General features: G+C 44.4%; 1 protein-coding gene across 13 annotated transcripts in view; it reads right to left on the bottom strand.

The window, feature by feature from the left end:
• GRID1 (glutamate ionotropic receptor delta type subunit 1) overlaps positions 1 to 15,970 on the bottom strand; it is a 1,034,570-nt gene that overhangs the window by 813,115 nt on the left and 205,485 nt on the right. The window contains exon 1 of one of the 13 annotated variants that reach the window (XM_053305296.1): positions 5,772 to 6,096. The exons of the other annotated variants lie outside the window; for them this stretch is intronic. The gene's annotated coding sequence lies outside the window, so the exon portion shown is untranslated. Of the gene's footprint in view, positions 1 to 5,771; positions 6,097 to 15,970 lie in introns of those variants that run through there. 13 annotated transcript variants of the gene reach the window in all.

The following is a 15,970-nucleotide window of genomic DNA, read 5'->3' as shown; positions in this document are numbered from 1 at the left end:
TTATGTAACTTGCTTCTCTGGGATTTTTAATCCTTGGGAAGTAAAGGGAAAATGCTGTAGGACCTTCTTAACTGAGGTGAAAGAATGTATTGATTTCCAAACAGCACAAGAGTGGTGACCTCTATTTCGGTCTTCAAACATTTTCAAGTACATTTGCATGGAAGAGAAAAAACTGTCACAAGTATTTGGGAGCTTGAACCATGAAGACACTTACACTAGTCATATATGAAGAACTAGACAACTTACAAATTGTCATAATACTATATAACAGTAGTCTCTAACATAGGTTGCAGATCAAGGGTAGCTCACAAGGGCAGCTCACATGGTGAGTTACCTGGAACTCATAAGCCAGAGTGGTGTAAGTGGTTAGAGTGCTGGACTAGGACCAGGGAGACCCGAGTTCAAATCCCCATTCAGCCATGAAATGGCTGGGTGACTCTGGGCCAGTCACTTCTCTCTCAGCCTAACCTACTTCACAAGGTTGTTGTGAAAGAGAAACTCAAGTATGTAGTACACCACTCTGGGCTCCTTGGAGGAAGAGCAGGATATAAATGTAAAAATAATCATCATCATCATCATCATCATCATCATCATCATCTGCTTCCCATCAGATTTCTGTGCAAGAATGCCCAAACAAATCTTAATTGGTTGAGAATGCAAATGGTGGTCTAAAGCAGTATTTCCCAGCCAGTGAGTCATGAGACACACATCAGTGTGCTACACCGACTCGCTCTGAGTCAGCTGCAGAAGGGAGGTTCTCTTTTTCGGACTCACCCCATAATGCACTGGGAGGGAGGCTCCCCCTTCTCTATGAATAAAGAAGCAAGTCAGCTGCAAAAGCTGAGAGTTTACTCCTGGCTTTTGCAGCTGACTCACTCCTTTATGCGTCAGGGAGGGGAACCTCCTCCCCAGGGTGAGTCAGCTGCAAATGAGGAGAGTTTAAACTCCTCATATCTGGAGCTCACACACCCAATAATACACAGGCAAGGAGGCACCCACTTCCAAGACAAAGAAGCTAGTCAACTGCAAATGCTAGGATATTTACTCCTAGATTTTGCAGCTGATTTGCCCCAAAATGCAACAGGAGAATAAACTGAATGAATGAATTAATGAACTTTATTTGTTACCCGCCCCATAACAAATTGTTCTCTGGGCAGCTCACAACACAGCATTAAAACATCAAGTAAACACATAACACAAAAAATGCAAAAATCACAACACACACAAAATACAAAACACAATTCATGAATGGATGGATGAAGAGTGTGGCATTATTGCCGGCACAAAAAAGGACTCCTGTCCTGGGTGGAAGCAGTAAGCTCCATTCCACCCCCCAATCTAAGTGTGCCTTGGGCAGGGGGTGGGGGAATGGTTGGGAAACATTGAACACACACATAGGGAGGGTGTGTGATAATAAATATCATTATTCATGTCACTCCTAAAAATGTACCTTCTCTTGAAGCCAAACCAAAGCTTAAATATTTAATTTAATTTAATTTAATTTTTATTTTATTTTATTTTAATTTATATACCGCCCTTCCAAAAAGAGCTCAGGGTGGTAAACTAATGCTGTAAACTAAATTTAGTAGAGTGGTTAGAGTGAGCTACTCTAGCTCACCTTCCCACTCAGCCATCAAGTCCAGTCATCTTGAAGTCCACTGAGTGATCTCAGTTTGCCTGTACAACTGGCTACAATTTGCCATGGCTGGGGATGCTGGAGGTTGTACAGGCAAACATCCCTATTTGCAGATCCAACATCTGCAGATCCGCGCTTGGGTAACTGAGACCTGATCTCAGCATATGCACACACACACACACGTTTAAAATGGATTAATTTCATTTATCCGTGGTGTTGGGGTGGCTGGAAATGACCTTTGAATCATTCCCAGCCACCATTTTCAGAAAAGGAACCTTTTTGTGGCTCATTAAAAAGAAAAAAAGACATTTTTCTGTGGCTTGGGGGGGGGGGCATTCCTGGACATCTGGAGACCCATGGAACATGAAAGGGCACTCCCCCCTTTGGAGGTGTTTTTGTTCATTTTTACCCCTTTTCCAGCCTCCAAGAACGTAACCCCGCCCCCCCATTCCCATTCCCATGATGCCGGTATCCACAGTTCCTTTATCTGCGGTTGTAGTGGAGAATGAATCCCCCATGGATAACGGGGCTCACCTGCAGTTCAGCAACATCTGGGGGACCACAAGTTGGGAACCATTGCCATAGCCACAGAGCAGGGCTGCTCAACTTCAGCCCTCCTGCAAATGTTGGCCTACAACTCCCATAATCCCTGGCTATTGGCTACTGTGTCTGGGGATTGTGGAAGTTGTAGTCCAAAAACAGCTGGCGGGCACTAAGTTGAACAGGACTGCTATAGAGTGTTTGTTTATCCATTTTTTAAATCCTTACAAACAATCCTGCTAAGGCTGAAAATAGACAGTCATTTCTTAGAGCCGGTTGTTGCATGGAAATGTTGTTGTAATATGTCCAGTCAGTAGGTGGCACTAGCATTTGCTAGTGATGATCTTAATTGGGGGCAGAGTCCCTTCCTTCTTCCTGCCTGTACCTTTGTTGAACTGGTCTTTTCCTTTTACACAATAAAGTAGCCTTAGCCTAGAATGGCTGCATTCCTCTGAGCTCTCATCACAGTTGTTCTTGATAGAAACTTCACTTCCTGTGCTGTACACGCACATTTCTTTTGCCCCACTGTCTTGACAACACTACAAAACCTCTTTACCAAAGGCAAACGTGGGATGAATGTAGACACCAGAAGTACGGATCCCTCTTTCAAACTGCCTACAACTCTCTGAAAAACTGTCTCCAGACTAAGAAATCAGATTCTGACTGTAGGGTAGGGATCTAACTAGCAGCCTCAGAGCCATATCTGACTCCCTAAAGGATAATGGCCGCCCCCAGCCCCAGCTGCCAACCCAGAGGCAAGAGAAGGATGTGAAGAGAGTGGTATCCGTGGCAACAGACCATGCTGGGATGGGAGACTGTCTCTCTCTGTCCTGATTCTATTCTTAAGAAAATACTTCTAGAAATATAGTTGCTGTAGGAAGATATTAACTGTGGTTCAGTTTCTTCAGTTTTAGGAACTTGGAAAAAAAATTAAGGATTATATCAAACCTTTCCCACACCCCAGTTCCACAGATCTCCTTTCCTGGGAAACTGCAGTGTGACCTTGTGGTGGGGAACAGGTGAATCCATTGTAAAACTTTCTCCACTGACATTACAGCTTAAGTAAGCGAAACAGAAACCCATTTTCTCAGGAAAGATCCTTATCCCTTTATGGGTCTTTCTGAAGAATGGCTTGCTATATTATCGATCAGCACAATTAAGAAAAAAAGCACACCAAGAAAAAGCCCAAATTCCAGAATCTATATGACTGGCACAGCTTCCCACAACATGGTGTGTATTCATACCTTCATTGCCAACATGAAATGTTCTTTAAGGTCAAACAGCATTAAAATGCTCATTACTAAACTGTCAATAACATCTTCCAACTATACTCCCACTATTGATTTCTTACATTTTGAACAAGTCTGTTCAAAACTCCACTGTGCATGTCTCATCTACCAAAGTGTTTCTATAAATCAATATGTGAATTTCAACCTTCTTTACCTCTGCAGTGCCTGGCCTGTACTTTTCTTCACCATTCATTCTCTTGTCCAGTTTTCCTTTTCGATCTCTCCTATCCTCTTCCCTCTAGCCATCTCTTATCATACTTCTTCTGGACCACTCCATGTTCAGTAGCACCCTCAACACCCACTTCCCTTTGCCTACCATTTGTTCAGCCCCCTAACCTGGTCTCTTTCTGTGTGTCTTGACTAGGGCTGCCATATGTCCAGGATTGAACATCCTGTCCAGGATAGGAACATAGGAAACTGCCATATACTGAGTCAGACCATTGGTCTATCTAGCTCAGTATTGTCTTCACAGACCGGCAGCGGCTTCTCCAAGGTTGCAGGCAGGAATCTCTCTCAGCCCTATCTTGGAGAAGCCAGGGAGGGAACTTGAAATCTTCTGCTCTTCCCAGAGCAGCTTCATCCCCTGAGGGGAATATCTTGCAGTGCTCACACATCAAGTCTCCCATTCATATGCAACCAGGGCAGACCCTGCTTAGCTATGGCGACAAGTCATGTTTGCTACCACAAGACCAGCTCTCCTCCCTATGTTGAAAAAGTGTAATCCCGGACATAAAATGTCTAGGAATGTGAGTGGGAAAATTGCTTTAATGAACCAATTTTCCTGGTTCTTCTCTCCAGCCATTGTAGCTACAGGACATCAGTTTAAAAGCCCTTCTTACCCTTTCTCTGTCATGCTAGCTGGCTAGTGTGGCTTTCTGTATATGGCTCAGTGAGTCCTTTTCCCTTTTTTTCCTCCTGGATCATCTCTAGAGTAAGCAAGGAGGGTAGAGGTCTGATGAGTCTAGCTGTGAAATATGACTGAGAGAGCCCCCTTTTATTTTGTGGCATTGATGGGGTCCCACATTTTATTTATTTATTTTTATTTTATTTTGCATTTATATTCCGTTCTTCCTCCAAGGAACCCAGAGCTGTGTACTACATACTTAAGTTTATCCTCACAACAACCCTGTGAAGTAGGTCAGGCTGAGAGAGAAGTGACTGGCCCAGAGTCACCCAACTAGTATCATGGCTGAATGGGGATTTGAACTTGGGTCTCCCCGGTCCTAGTCCAGCACTCTAACCACTACACCATGCTGGTGTACACATCCCTCTAGAACACCTGCAGTCTTGTAGGGCCCCTCTTAGCCAACGGAAAGCATCTCCTGTGTGGAACAGCAGGAAGAAATGCAAGAAGCAACAAGCTCTTTATGGTTACGACATGAAAGATGAAGCTCTGCAAAAGCCACCCTCAGTTCCTCGCCCTCTCCTGTGCCAAGAATGCAATAGGGCAGGGATACCAAACTGCAGTCCTCCAGCTATTGTTGGCCTACAGCTCCCATCATCTCTGACTACTGGCCACTATGACTGGGGGTGATAGGAGCTGTAAGCCAACAACAGCTGGAAGGCAGTTTGATACCCCTGCTATAGGGGGAAATGTGTGGAACAGATGGCAAGCTCCATGACCAAGCACATTTCCTAATCCCAATCAAAAAATCCCAATCTCAATCAAAAATGTTTTAAATTTGCACTTCCTCCACGTCAGAATGTGTGCCCAGAAATCATCTCCGATTGATGTGGTAATCTTAGCCTTGACCCTTCTGTCAACCTTCCCCCACTTTAGAATCTAAGCAGCTGAGCAAACAGCACAAAAAGATGAGAAGAAAACAGCTCAGACAGGACAGTCAGAAGGCCCTTTTAAGTTCCTTTCCCTCTGTGATAGGCAAGCAGCTGAGCCGATCACTGCTAGAGACTTAGTAACTGCTGCTGCCACCACAACCATCACCAAGACCAAGTCTACAATATAAGTGGCATATGTCACGGCCTAATCTCAACCAGTCCTGTGATTTTAAGGTTCACCACTGCCACCAGGTAGACTTTTATATTTTCTCTGGCTGAGTCTATTGAAACAGCCTTCCAAAGCTCTGTTTCATTCAAAGCTAGGCAGGGTGCATAGGCTTCTAAGTGTAGGGCGGGGAACACAGTCAGAGGCTACAGTTAGTTAAATTTTAAAGAAGAGAAATTTGACTTTAAGACATTTCAATTCAAAATAGTCATAATTTTGGACATTTTAGTACAAAGAAACAGCAGCCACATGAGCATAAGGGACAAATCAAATATGATAAAAATAAATCCAGTTTAACCCGCACCTTATACTGTGCCTTAACCCAGAGTCCTTATCAGGATTTTTCTTACAACAACTTCTTGTCAGCTTCTACGATGAGCCTGGCTTTTCTCTTGCTCAGCCTCAGGTCTTACTCTTTCTTTCCAGGACTGGTGGTTCAATTCTAGACTGCTCCTTCAGCTGCTTTGAGAATGATTCAGTCCTCAAGAGAGCTTCAGTTTGATTCTCCCAGTGATTTCTCAGCTCTTTTTTCAGCAGCTCCGCTCAGCTCTTCTCTCCTGGCTCTCCCAGATTCCAACCAACTTGAACTGGAACTTGTGCTCCTTGAACTCCTTCACTTGAACTAACTTTCTGCTGCAGGCAAGCCAGCCTCCTTTTATTGTCTTCCCCCGCCTCCAATTTTTTCAAACAAACCAATCAAAACAACTCAAGTTCCCTACATTATTTTAAAACAGATCAAATAAAACCCTTTCTTCCCTCCAAAATTTAACCAGTACAACTCTTCTCCCTCCCAAACTAAACTGGCCCCTTCAACAAGCTGGTTAGCTGTGAACGTTTGACCTCTGCACAGCTTTAAAAAAACACACACATACACAGCACAGAACATCTCGAGTAAGCAAATACAAAAATCTGTGACACAAAAATAAATAGCCCAGGCCTCATTCCTTCACAGCATACTTGAAAAGAACATTTAAAATGGTCTCCTCAATTACATTGCTTGTACATATAATGCAACCTAGCTTGTGTATTCATAAACATTGCCTGCTACTTCCTGTCAGTTCACTCTATGTGCTGTTTTTATTCCTCTTTCCTGTTGACCTTCAGCTGTGTTTCCTGACGGCCTACTGTTGCTGCCCAGGTTGGGTATTAGCTCATAACCAGACTGGAGGAAGTAAGGTAAGAGGCTTGGACTTTGCCAGCTCATCTCCCATGCTTGGACTGGGAGATTTATTGCAGCCTCTGATTATCTAGACCCATTTCAAACTGTTTTTTGGGCAGGCTATGGGGTGGAGACTGCTTTGGTCAAGCCTGATGGATGATCTCCAACAGGGAATTGACAGAGGGAGTGTGACTCTGTTGGTCCTTTTGGATTTCTTGTTGGCTTTCAATACTATTGACCATAGTATCTTCCTGGAGCACCTGAGGGGGTTGGTGGCGGAAGGCACTGCTTTGCAGTGGTTCCACTCCTACCTCTTGGGCAGATTGCAGATGGTGTCACTTGGAGACTGTCATTCTGCAAAATGTGAACTTTTAGATGGAGTCCCCCAGGGCTCCATACTGTCTTCAGCGCTTTTTAACATCTGCATGAAACTGCTCAGAGAGATCATCAGGATATTTGGTGCAGGGTTTTAATCAGTATGCTGAGGATATCCAAATATATTTCTCCATGTCAGCATCATCAGGAGAAGGCATAATCTCCCTAAATGCCTGCCTGGAGATGGTGATGGGCTGGATGAGCGATAACAGACTGAATCAAAATAAGATGGAGGTACGTATTGTGTGGGGTCAGAACTCAGTAGACAATTTAGATCTGCCAATTTCAATCTGCCCTATCTGGATGGGGTCACAATCCCACAAAAGGAACATATACACAGTCTGGGAGTGATTCTGGATACAAACCTCTCCCTGGTGTCTCAAGTTGAGGCAGTGGTCAGAGGTACTTTCTGTCAGCTTCAGCTGGTACTCCAGCTGCATCCATTGCTTGAGATAAACATCCTCAGAACAGTGGTTCATATGCTGGTAACCTCCAGACTTGACTTCTGCAATGTGTTCTTTGTGGGGCTGCTTTTGTACGTAGTTTGTAAACTACAGTTGGTAAAGAATGCGGCAGCCAGGTTGGGCTATGGGTCATCTTGAAGAGACCATATTACTCCTATATTAAAAGAACTACACCGGCTACCAATATGTTTCCGGGCAAAATACAAGGTGCAGCTTATAACCTATAAAGCCCTAAACATCTTAGGCCCAGGATATTTAAGAGAATGGGGCGCTTCTCATTATCAACAAAAATCTGGCTAGCAGAGACTAGCCCGATTTTTGTTGACCATCAGAACCACCGGGCTCGCAGCAGAGCTGGGTGGTTCTGGAGCGGCTAACCCGCTCGGGAACCCCTCGTAAAAAGCAGGTTTGCAGAGTGAGCGCTCCTGCAAACCTGCTTTTTGCGATCGTGAGTAGCCATGGTGCGCCTTCGCGGTGTTTCTACTCATGAGTAGACCCCTGGCCAGGAGGCTTAAAAGCAGCCTCCCGGCTCGGGGGTCTCCCCAGTATGCCCTGCGCACTCACATGTGCAGGGCATATTGGGGCTTGTGGGGGCCAGGTGGCCCCCGCTCCCCCCACCCCCCGCCAGCTCCGGCTCGGAGCGGGCCATCGTGTGGGCGGCCAATCCGCCCGCCCAGGGCTCCCTGCCCATTCGTGAACGGGCTTAGCCCGCTCTTCCCGCTCACCTGTTAAAGCCGGGTCTCACTGATCGTGAGACCCGGTCCAATGTCTTCTTCACTATGAGCCCCATCTTGCCACCAAGTCTCTGGAATGCGCTCCCTGCTGAAATAAGAGCCTCCCCATCTCTGACAACTTCTTAAAAGTCTTTAAAGATATCTACTCACCCAAGCTTTTTAACTAGACTTGTGGTTTTAAATTGTTTTAAGGTTCTAATTTCTGTTTTAATTCGTTTATGCTGTTGTAAAACTCCCAGAGACAGAAGTTTGGGGCAGTGTGAAAATATTCACATGGTTCAGAAGGCTGCTGCAAGGATGCTCATGGGGGCAAGCCACTTCATGAGTGTCACACCCATCCAGCGGCAGCTTCGTTGGTTACTGGTCCACTTCTGGGTTAGATTCAAGGTGCTGGGTTTGACCTTTAAAGCTCTACCCAACTTGGGGCTGGGATACCTGTCGGACCGCATTCACACATTTGCATTTGCCAAGGCCCTCTGCTCATCATATCAGGCCCTGCTCATGGACCCACCACTAGCAGAGATATGGTTGGCAGGGCCTAGATACAGGGCATTTAGGGTTGTGGCCCCGCAGATTTGCAACACCCTCCCTGAAGAGCTCCACAAAGCTCTCTCCCTCAGTGTTTTAAAAACAACTAAAAACATCTTTTTAAAGAGGGTTTTTAATGTTTCACCTTTTGCTTATATCTGGTAGGTTCTTTAGTTTTTCTAATTCTCAGTTTTTAGCTTTTTAAATAACTTTAATTTGAAACTTTAAAAACTGTAATTCTGTTTGTGGTTTTAGTTTGGATTTAGTTAGTTTAGTTGTGGTTTTAGTTTGGATTTAGTTTAACTTCTTTAACTTAATTTGGTTAATTTTATTAGTCTTATTTTACAATGTATCCTCCTACTGGCAGTTGTTTTGAAGCCTATTCTTATGAGCATATTCAAATGGCAGTACTGGAAAAGTTAGCTCTAATCCTAAAAAAGGAAGATTTAAATTGGGGAAATGTATTTCAGGGATGGGAGTAGAGGCCTGGTCATCCAGAATGGCCCAACACCCACTGTTAGAAAAAGGATGCATACTCTTTTAAAGACTGGTCCCTGTTTCAGAATATCAGAAGCAGAATGTCAACACCTTCTCCCATATGAGAGCAGTAAAGGGCAGTAAAACCAATGAGCGACCAGAATAGTTGGGCCTTTTTGTGGTTGCCTCAGGTGTCATGCAGGTCAGACCCTGTCTTCAAAGGATTTCATCCCTTTTCAAATCATGGAGCCCCCAGTACTTGGGACAACTAATCCTCCTTCCGATGCAAGGGAATGGCTCTTTGTCCTGCATGGGCTGTAACAATGGTAGGAGATGAGTATACTGTATGACTTGCTCCGGTGACTTGTGGTCTCAGACAGGTGTTCAACCCATGTGTCATCTCCCAGCTCTGGCCAAAAGGAAGAAACTACAAGGAGACCAGCCCTGGTAGCGCAGTGGTAAAACTGCCGTCCTGTAACCAGAAGGTTACAAGTTCGATTCTGACCAGGTGCTCAAGGTTGACTCAGCCTTCCATCCTTCCGAGATCGGTTAAATGAGTACCCAGAATGTTGGGGGCAATATGCTAAGATCATTGTAAACCGCTTAGAGAGCTCCGGCTATAGAGCGGTATATAAATGTAAGTGCTAAGTGCTATACCACCAAAGGAAGTCTTCTTGCACTAACACACCAGATACTTGGAACCCTAACCCCCATAAAAGCTTACAAATGAGAAACAAATGGGGGTGGCAAGGAACCTACAGGCAGGTGTGATCCACCCAAATGGGCACAAACCCCATTTGCAAGAAAGATTTTTGCTACTGACAGCTCTCCATGCAACATTCTCATTTTGTCCAACTGCTATTTGTGTAACTAGAGGTCGATCTTTATCACGCACAGCTTTTCCTTTTACTCATCTGTGTGTATGATGTGAAACATTAGGCTGCAGGAAGTTTGTTTTAATAAAAACATTCTAGCCCAATAAAAGCTTTCAGATCAGACTTGCTTGGCTTCAGCAACTAGTAGGCCTGCTCTTGCTAGCCACAGAGCACCTTCATCTTGTCCACTTTTACTTTATCTTACAGCTCTACAGGAGCCAGGTAAGACTAAGAAGAAAGTTTCAGCATCCTTCAAAACAGAGCAGAACAAATGTCTAGATTCTTGAGCAAGTGATCTATTCATCCTCAGAAGCTGAAGTTGTGAACAAATTCTGTGTCACCCAAGGAAACCCAGGGTTAAAGCAAAGCTGTTAAAAAGATGTGCTAGAACACACACACACACACACACACACACACACACACACACTCACACTTTTATTTAATGTGTTTATACAAAGGCAGATGTTCCAACAAAACTTCACATATTTCTTACTTGAGGGGTATTATTTTACATATCAGATTTGCTATGCGTGAAATGTGCAAGCCTGGCAGCACCAGAAAGGAACATTTATATATCCACAATACCAGGCACATACATCCTCCCCAAACTGTCTGACATTGTAGTGATATAGCTAGTGGTATGCTCAGACACCGTGACCATTGATAGCTATTGGCCCTGCTACTCACACCAGTAGCAAGGATCTCCTTTGACTCCTGTATATGGCCAAATAAATTTCCAACGGCAGCAGCCTGTGAACATTACGTTCTTTATTGGTTAAAGAAAAGGGTAGCCAATGTGCAATCTTGAGGCTATAGGCGGCTCATCACGGCCCTTGCTTCAGGCGTAGCATTCGTATGTGCAGCCATCTGCACAGCAGCAGCCATGCCAAGAGGAGCTGCCAAGTGTAAAATAAAACCTGTTCCTCTTAGCACTTACTGTAGAACCAAAAATCTCCCGCATTACACTCACTGCATGCTGAGGCATTACCTGACAAAAGAGTGAAGGCATTGCAGTAGGGACAGGCAAGGAAGCTTCTACTGTTTGTCCATTAAAATAGGGTAAGAGGAGTCCCACTATGGCTTGCATTAGCAAAAGTAACCATATGGTAACATGTATCCTTTCCCAAGAAAGCACTGAACTTGTAATTCTGATTCCCACTCCCCATATCACATCATATTAACATAAGAGCAGCCCTATTGGATCAGACAAAATATCTATCAAGTCCAGCATCCTGATTCCCACAGGTCAGAAGTCTCTGCAGGGCATGAAGGCAGTAGCCCTCTCTCACAATTGCTCCCGTGCAACTGGAATTCAGTAACACACTGCCCCTGAACAGGCAAGTCCCATAGAGCCATCATTACTAGTAGCCATTGAAGAACCTCTCCTCCATGACTTTGCCTAATTACCTTTTAAACAACATAACTCAGGGGCAGAATGCCTCCCAGGACTAGTTGCAAGGGAGCAATGGCAGGAGAGGGGCATGCCTGCATCTCCTGCTTGTGGGCTTCCCAGTAGGGATATGCACAAACATGTCTGGCATTCTATTCTTAGAACGCCGAACAGGTTCAGAACCCCCGCGTTCAAACCGGTTCGAACAAGAGGGCGGGATGGCTTTAAGGACGGGGGAGGGTGCACTTACACACACACACACACTTCCCCCTCCGGCACTGTGTGTGTAAATTGTTCAGTAGGGCGGCAACGTACCTCTTCACCATCCCATTGTTTCAGTAACTGGAAGTGCCATGCATGTGCGTGCCCACAACGCGTGTATGGCATTACCGGTCACTGAAACAATGGGACGGCAAGGAGGTACACTGCCACTCCACCAGACTATTTATACACAGAGTGCCATATCGGGAAGTGTGGCAGTGTGTGTGTGTGTGTGTGTGTGTGTGTGTGTGTGTGTGTGTGTGTGTACCCCCCACCCAACCATCGGCTCGAAGGGAGCCGGTTCCATGTACATCCCTACTTCTCGGAGGCATCCAGTGGGCCACTGTGGGGAACCCAATGGTGGACTAGGTAGGCCTTGGGCTCAATCCATCAAGGCTCTTCTGATGTTCTCATGTTAACTTCTTTAAAAGATATTTTTATCATTACATCTCCCTGTGATCAAACCATAAAGATTAATAATTATATCTATATCTTATCCAGTTTTCATTCTTTACAGTATTGACAATGATGCTGGTTTTAATTTCTTTTGGTGTTTTTTTAACTGTTCGAGTATATGATAAAGGTTTGCCAATTTTCAGATACCACGGATTTACTCTTTCCTCCCAGGCAAACATAAAATGTTCTAATGTACTCATTAACACAAATTTACTCAAATTGTTATCTTCTAATTCTCTACCACCATCAGCTTGCTGTCCCTTTTTCATTAATATTAGCTCAATGGCAATTTACCTAAAAGCTCCCTATAAATCTACTCAATAATTTAAAGCACTAAAAGCTTACGCACAGTTTGCTCTGGTGCTTTGCATCCCAGTCCTATCCACTACTCTGAGTATAGAGAACTTTTCACTATAGTTTGTAGTTAAAGTCTCACTTAGTTTCCTCAGAAGGTACTCAGAAACTGGGAAAGACCAACACCTCCATTCCCTGCTTGTGAACTTCTACAGACATCTGTCTGGCAACAGTGAGACAAACAATACAAACTGAAACCGATCCAGTCGAATTGCATAAGAGGAATTGTTGGACACCTCCAGTTCAGACATCAAATTAATTGTGGAGTCTCCATCCAGGTCGGCCCAAATCCAAGAGATTTTATCTGTGAAAAACTATTTAAACACATCACAGCGGGTAACTGATGACTCCAAATTCTGGTTCAAGCAACGGGGTGGGGGTGGGGGGAATACTAGTCCCCTCACAATCCTGAACAACTCCGCTGGATGTGAACTCGCAAAGGCAATATGGGCAGAAAAGAACTGCTTCTTTGCCGCACGTATTGCCTGAGCATAGATCTTTAAATGTGTTGTAATCTGTCGGATTCAAGTTGAGTCTTTCTCCACTTGTGCTCCAGTCGCCTACCTTGCTGCTTCAGCCCCCATAGATCTTCCATATACCAAGGGGCCAATTATGAAGCGGGTCGGAGGGGACACTTGGGAGCAATCATGTCTACTGACTGGTGAGCAGTACACCAGTTGTGCCCATTTCTCGAGATCAATGACCTCCAATCAGTGGTACATTTGTTGGTAACCTCCAGACTTGACTTTTGTAATGCGCTCTACGAGGGGCTGCCTTTGTACATAGTCCGGAAACTTCACTTGGTTCAGAATGCGGCAGTCAGGTTGGTCTCTGGGTCATCTCAGAGAAACCACATTACTCCTTTGCTGATGGAGCTTCACTGGCTGCCAATTGGTTTCCGAGCCAAATACAAACTGCTAGTTATAACTTCTAAAGTCCTAAACGGCTTAGGCCCTGGATATTTAAGAGAGTGTCTTCTTCACTATGAGCCACACCGCCCATTGAGGTCATCTGAGGAAGTTCATCTCCAGTTACCGCCAACTCATCTGGTAGCTACACAGAGACGGGCCTTCTCTGTTACTGCACCGAGATTGTAAAATGTGCTCCCTGTTGAGATATGATCCTCCCCATCTCTGGCAATTTTTAATAAACATCTGAAAACCCATCTTTTCACCCAAGCTTTCCCAGCTTTTTAAAATTGTCTGTTTTAATTTTATGGTTGATTTTAAATTGTTGAATTGTTTTAACTTTTTATATGTGTTTTAATTGTTGTATGTTAACCGCCCAGAGACGGAGGTTTGGGTGGTATAGAAGTTTGATAGATAGATAGATAGATAGATAGATAGATAGATAGATAGATAGATAGATACTGGACAAGATGGAGTTTAGTCAAATACAGCAAAACATCCTCATTGCCTCACAGTTCTTAACATCCTACATGGAGGAATAGAGCCACACTTCCATGGTGGGTCATTGTGTCGCATCATCCCATCAGTGTTCCCTCTAACAGGTATTTCCAGAAGTTGTTGACTACAGCTCCCAGAATCCCCAGCTGCAATGGCTTTTGCTTGGGGGTTATGGGAGTTGTAGTCAACAACATCTGGGAATCCCTGTTAGAGGGAACACTGCATCCTATATAGTGCCACACAAGAGGACAATGGGTGTTTCTGTCCCCTCCCACTGCCAAAAGTCCCCTGTGCCACATATTTATACCACACAAAAAACAAAAATACACCCAGAGCAGTGGCACTTAAGACTGGGCCTGGAAGAGTACAGAATGTCTTCAGGACAGAGCCAAATGCAGGGATGGATGGACTGCTTTGAGAAATTTGGACCTTGGCTGATCAGGGCTCCAAATTGCATGGAGGAACTCTGTGTGTTTGGACTTGTCCTGTGCATACAAATGCTAAACAAGCAGTTACCAGAGGACATGGCCAGTGGTCACTCCACTGTTTACTTAAATGTGAGTACATTTTGTCTGAATACTGTTTGACCTCTCATCAAATATGCTACTTATCCCTGATTAGGTTGTGCTATGGAAAATATATTCCTAAATGTAAAAACTTTCTTTGATTCATTTAAATTCAGATAGAAATTAACAGCACTTTGGTAAGTAAAGATATTTTGCATTCACAAGGTGTTTTGCAGCCGCTGAATCTTAAAATGTAAGTATTTAAATAGATTCCATGCTTTGCCATAGGCTCAGGATGGCTTATAGTTAAATATATATAATTCAAATGTATCACATATTACTGCTAAAAAAGCACTAGAATAAGCAAATATGCAGAAGCTAAAATAAACAGTGCCAAATCTCCAGAACCAGGGCCATTTCTCTCCAAGGGGGAAAAAAGTGTCATCTTCCACCACAACCACTCCAGGAATTTGCTGATGTGAAGAAGAAGAGGGATTGCACAAGAGAGACCAGTTTAAGCCCAGTGAGCAAGCCCCTTCCTTGGAGAACTTACAATATTGCAATCTCAAGTGAGTCATTTCTAGGGGGCGGGGATTCCACTGAGGTCAAGCTGTGGCAGCAAGTTGCCACCAGTGAGTTCCACCAAAGGGGGTTACACAAAAGGAGTGTCACCCCTTCAGGTTTGTATTGCAGTAAGGGTTCACAGTACCTTCATCCTTGGGTCAGACTTTGGTTAGAAAGAGCGGCCACAAATATTGAAAGGTCCAAGTAGCATGGGCTTGAAGTTCTGCCTAACCATCTCTTCTTATCATGGTGAGAGCACAGGCACGAGGTGTCTGGGATCCCCCGGACTTCTTCCTGGCACAGAGTGTTTTCAGCTCAGTTAGTTTGGGGGTTTGACAGTTTTCTGCCATGAAGCAGAGCTTTTCCAAGTGGGTATATGGTCTATTACTTCTGGGCCCACAGAAGGATCCAAAGGATACTCTGGCAACCCACTGCAACTTATTTGCTAAACACTCTATGAATAAAAAATGCTCATATTAACCATAACAATTTTTAGGGATGTTCCCTTAGCCTGAAGACAGGATTCTTAGGATTCATGTGGACAAAGAAGAGGATTCTCTTTACTTAGTGTGAACTCACCTCCATGCATTCTTGATCTTTGGTCCTCCTGGCTTAAAAAAGCTGCCATAGAAAGACTGGCTGAGTGCATGGGGAGAGCGGTAATGCCTTGTTGATGGATCCCATTATGCCTAAAGATGGCAGTAGTCTGATCTCTATTGAAAAACTCTTTCCTAGACCCAACGGTGCTGAATAGTTACTAGCCAATCGCTAATCTTCCATTTCTAGGCAAGGTACTCCAGTGTGTAATGCTGGCCCAACTCCAGGAATTCCTGGATGAAACTTGTTATCCTGACCAATTTAAATCTGGAATGAGCTTGGGACTGAAGCAGTCTTGGTCTCCCTTGTGGATGATCTATCCTGGAAACTAGAGAGGGGAGAGTGTGTCCCTGTTGG

The sequence above is a fragment of the Hemicordylus capensis genome, chromosome 3, assembly GCF_027244095.1.
Source record: "Hemicordylus capensis ecotype Gifberg chromosome 3, rHemCap1.1.pri, whole genome shotgun sequence".
NCBI lineage: Eukaryota > Metazoa > Chordata > Lepidosauria > Squamata > Cordylidae > Hemicordylus > Hemicordylus capensis.
Note: the sequence above shows the minus strand (reverse complement) of the source record. Positions and strands in the feature narration are given on the sequence as shown.